Source organism: Tympanuchus pallidicinctus, unplaced genomic scaffold, assembly GCF_026119805.1.
Source record: "Tympanuchus pallidicinctus isolate F22 unplaced genomic scaffold, pur_lepc_1.0 scaffold22, whole genome shotgun sequence".
In the NCBI taxonomy this organism is placed as follows: Eukaryota; Metazoa; Chordata; class Aves; order Galliformes; family Phasianidae; genus Tympanuchus; species Tympanuchus pallidicinctus.
In genome coordinates, this window is record NW_026294739.1 from 30,444,043 (window position 1) to 30,449,305 (window position 5,263).

Consider the following 5,263-nt stretch of genomic DNA (forward strand, 5'->3'; position numbering starts at 1 on the left):
ACAGTTCTACAGTGTGGTCCCTATGGGTAAAACAAAAGAGGTGGCTTTTTTTTTGCAGTATTCAAAAACAACAGGAATGACTGATTTTTAGAAGACTTCACTGCCCTATGAAATGGAGTGGTCCTCATTTCCTCCAACTTAACAGTGGAATGGCAAGGAAATTACTCTGAGACATGAAATGTCTCTGCCAAAAAAATGTGATTTTTCAACGTCCTCATCACTTCTAATAGGTTCTTCATTCCCTATACACTACAATATAGTTTGATACATAAAGAGCTATTACTATTTTGGAGTTTGGACTTATGTTCCCCAGAAGGAAAATATTCATTTATGGTCAACAGAAACTAGAGAATGTTTCTTCACTAACAAGGCACCATTGAGGCCAAATCCACAAGTTGCATGAATTGGCTTCACTCAAGTCAGTACAGAATATAGCACTTTCCATGAATAGTCATTTTAACAGAAATTTTACTATTGAGTAGCTGAATATTTTCTAGGAGAAAGAGTTGTAACAAGTGAGACTCTGAATGTGCTATTCAGAAAAACAAATAGAATACATATCTGCTTAAAAACAGTGTCATGCTGACTTTTAGAGCAAAATTACAATACATCTTTCATCTTGCAAACTTTTAAGTATAGCCATAATTTCACTTTTCCTGAGTAATCCTGGCTCTTTCCTCCTCCTCACTTCCCACAGAAAATAGGATAAACGAGGTGTGCCTGTGGTGGGAGAAAGGCCTTACACCCTCACACAACTGGTCAGCATAACATGAATTATGATCCTGAATGTTAGATAGCTATAATCAAACAGCATTTGAGTTTTTTACAGAAAAGGAATTCAGAATGAATACTCAGTGACTCAGAGATTGTCAAAGCACACGCATGAGCATTTCGCAAGCAGATAAAAACAAGGAAATTAAATGAATTATTTATTAGGACTCTAATATTGGAAGTCAGAAATCTTAAATTCTGCTCCAATCTCTACCACTGCCCTTCTTCGTGGCCTTGGACAAATGGTTTTATCTGTTTGTGTCTGTTCCCATGCTGTTTTTTTTCTGTCCTGGCTAGCTAGTCTGACTTTTTTTTTTTTTTTCCAGCCCAAATATTGTCCTTTCCTCCATGTTCATACAAGCACTAAAGATTACAGTCTTGACTTCTGCCTTTAAGTATTAGGGAAATACAAGTAAATTACAAAAAGGGGTTAAATAAGACTAGACATCAAAGTAACTGAGCACATATTTCATTTTATTTCTATGTAGGAAGGTACTTTCCTGGGAAGGTCCTTTTACTCTTTTCTTGCTACACAACATTTGAAGGTGACTGCAATTGGTCTGAAATGTTCACAACAGCTTTGAATAGTCTTTGGAAAACTCTTAAAATCCTCCTGTGCAAGGACCACCAGTTAAACATACACCCTAGTGGTTTTTATGTATTTAATATCTGATATACTGTCAATCCATTGGACCAACTGTGCAGAAGCTGTATTAGTAATCAGACAGTACAGACTGCTTAAAGCAAGAAAGGAGAAAAAAACCTCAGGATTCAGTGCTTGGAACGATATACATAAAATCTCTGGACCAGGAAAAGTTGAAGTCCCAAAGCTGATGGGAAGAATAGCATCACTGAAATTCACATGGGATGGTCCAGACTGTAATTCTGTAAGCAGAAACCTGAGTTCAATGAGACTATTCTAAACTTTTTTTTTTTTCCCAACAAGTATGCATTATACTGGAAAAATAAACATGTTTTTAGATACAAGATGTATTTTATGTTCAAAACTGAGAAGATGGTCTCTGTGACCTCATACATCCCCCTCAGGCTCTTTTACACTGACTGTGAGCATGTGACAAAGCTATATGAAGAATGGAAGGTTTTGCAAGATGTTCTGTGAATGTTTCCACATTAAATGAATGGAATATTTACTTAATTTCCATACCATAGCTTTGAAAAAAAAAAGTAAAAGAGAGAACTGATGTTTAATTTTTATTTTACTTAAACTTCCTGAGGAAGATTTTCCTAAATTTCTTGGTTTTCTTTAATATTAGAATAGAAAGCACTCCAATAGCCACCAAATTGGAATTCTATGTTAACTGATTATGACAAACCATAGCCACATCTCTGTAGTTATTTTCAGCTGAAGTAAGTGAATTGAAGCAAAAACTAGACATAAAATAGAACACCAGAAAAAGAAAACACCTTTTTTTAAAATTATGAAACTGGCATTTACAGTACTTGCTATTTCTGCATTGTCTTCATCAGTTTGAGCTTGTCATATGTACTTTAATACATGATTTATGGTTATAAAATCATTTTCCATTCTGATTTATAATACAGTGTCACATTTTATCACAAGTGCATTTAATCATCTCCTGTCTGCATATTAATAGTTACAAATATGATACCGGTGTAGAGCTAGTAACCAGTGGCTGTAAATGTCTCAGATGGCATGGCTGAATGCTTGGAAAAGTAGTGACAAATAGATGTTTTTATATGTTTGTCCCATTTTAATAGCCAAGATAAAATTCCACTGCTTCACTAAATACTTGATTCTTCTGTCCTTTTGAAAATGTTTTGTACATAGGTTGTTCTGAAAGCAATGGCTCTTATTTATTCCTGTGGAAACTACAACAGATATGTAGAGCACAATAACATGATTTGATAGAGCACATTCTCAGCTACAAAGCACTATTTTTCAACACGGTCACCACTATTAGCTATGCATTTTCATTAGTGACAAACAGAGCCTGCATGCCATGCTCATATCGGCACTAGCAGAGGTGATCTACTGTTACAATTGCCACATGCTACTCACCACCTCACTGTGCTCACATCCACTGTTTGGTCTCCATCATTGCTCAAGAAGCACTGATAAATGTCAGTAGGTGCATGGAGGAATTCAATGACAGACCTCTGCTTCATATGCACTTCCATGAAAAATGCTGTTTTGTCAGATTGCCCCTCTGCTGCCACCTGTCACATGGCAAAAAAAGTGTACTGTTCAGCCTCTACTGCCATACCACCAACATCCATCTCTGATGTTGTGAGACAATATAATAATATAGAAGGCTTTACATTCAGGGCAGACTTTATACTTACATGTCTTTAGAACATGTCAGTGCTGGTTTTATCAACAATGTTGATAACACACAGTTGTTGCTGAGCAGTGCTGTACAGAGCCAAGGATATTTATTTCTCAGCTTCTTAGACTGTCCTGCCAGCAAGGACTGGGGAATCTAAAGAAATGGGAAGGGCAGAAGGAAGACCCGATCTACACTGGCCAAAGAGCTATTCCATAACATATGGCATCATGAGAACTATAATAATGAGGGAATTGGCCAGGGTGAGGTTTCCACTGCTCAAGGACTGGCTGGGCATTCATGGATTGCTGGGGAACAATTGTTTTGTGCATCACTTATTCTGTGCATATGTATACATGCACACTAATATACATCTAATCATCATTACTGTTCTTTCTCTCTTCCTTTTCTATCTTAGTAAATAGTTTTTATTTCAACCTATGAGTTCAAATTTGTTTTATTTTTTTGTCCCTGATTCTCTTCTCTCATCCCACTGTGACGGAGAGGAGTGAGTGAAAGGCTGGCTGGTCTTTAGACGCTTGTCTAATTAAAACACAACAAAATATTTTCTAAATTACTACACTATGGTCTACTTAGCTACACTTAGAATAATCCACTTGAAGTCATTGGTGCCAACTTGTCCTATTCTTACAGAGAGTTTGAGCCTACAGAAACTAAGCTTGTGAATATTTTTATTTGTACATTTAATTGAATGTTTGACACTTTTTCTGTGTTCTGTCAGGAACAAAGTAATTTGTCATACTTTGTAACAGACAAGCATGTGCAACTGACAAGCCAAATTCTGTTAGTGTCATTCATGTGATATGTAAGGAACATCCTGCAAAAGAACAGAACCATAGACGTTTCTCACTATGGGGAAAGTACATAGTACGTATTTGTCATAAGGCAAAAATAAAAAATGGATTAGATATGTGACAGATCTAAACTGCTAAGTTTTGATTTTTACTTTATGCTTCAGAATAAAAGCTTTTCAAAATAGATTACAAATACAAGAACTGTGGGAAGTGCACATTCTGAGAGAATGCAGAACTCAGGTGAACGCCTATTTGCAATTGTTAAATTTCACAGAGCATGCAAAACTGAGCAGAGAATAGGCCAAATTCAAAGTGGAAATAAACTGCTGCCAAAATTCTGAATTTAAATTGCAAGGAATCAATTGCCCCACTGACCAGGAAAACAGAAGCGAAACAGTAGACGTTACAACAGCAATTATATAACAGTTATCTCCATGCAGAAAGATTAACATGGTCTTGGATTTATCTGAGGACAAAACTTTTGCTATATGACATCAGCAACAATCAGTCCTGGAGAAGTCCACCACTCAAGCAGTTGTTTTTAATTCATTTTAATTAATTCTCGAAGTTTTTGAGACTTTCACCATGAGAGAGTGGTGCATTTTACTTAAACAGCACTCTACATTTCGCACTGAAACCCTTCCTTCTCAAATATTTTTAATGGTTCTTTTTTTCCTCTATTATTCATCTATTTAATGCCAATATTTAATTAAAAAAAAATGTATGTCCAAGCTTACATGTGATACCTTCTCCCAAGTCTCACCACTGATGAAAAAAGTGCCAAAAAACAATCAAACCATTACTTCTTAGAACTTTGTTTAACGTAATTAAAATTAACTAATAGCATTAGAGAACTATCACTAAGCATCTTCCCACAAAAATATATTTCTGTCAAAGACATCCAGTTTTGAAACATCTACTGGTGGCACATTTTAAAGAAAAAAAATGTCTCAAAGCCACAACAAAATGCTTTCCTCTTTGGACATAAATTCCTCGTATGGTCAGCTGCCTAATATGAAGGAATTCGGCTCTGTGGGGAATTTTCCTCCGGCAGAACTTTCACACAAAGTTTGGCCATTCTTTCACAGATTCGTATAGTTATAAGCAGCTAAACCCAGAATCTTTCATTCAAGCGTTGTAAATTCTAATACCAGTATTTGCTCTATCTGTAAGGATAACACCACTTCAAAAAGCCGCAGTAACTAAAATGCTATGGTTTGTTGGTGGGATCTTCTATGCGTGTGAGGTTTGTTGCTGTGCTTGGTTTTTGTTTTTGTTTTTGTTTTTGTTTTTGTTTTTAAATGGAAGTGATTAAAAAATCTTTGAAAATGTGAGAGGTTATTCTTATCACTGTTCTGGAAGAAAAAATTG

At 35.8% G+C, this 5,263-nt stretch overlaps 1 long non-coding RNA gene across 1 annotated transcript; it reads right to left on the minus strand.

Moving 5' to 3' along the window:
- Positions 1-227: 227 nt before the first annotated feature.
- LOC128082277 (uncharacterized) lies at positions 228-3,227 on the minus strand. Its single transcript, XR_008207604.1, has 3 exons — positions 3,097-3,227; positions 2,813-2,970; positions 228-1,656 (listed from the first exon to the last, which is right to left on the minus strand). It is a non-coding gene; the product is annotated as an uncharacterized LOC128082277 (long non-coding RNA).
- Positions 3,228-5,263: the final 2,036 nt, after the last annotated feature.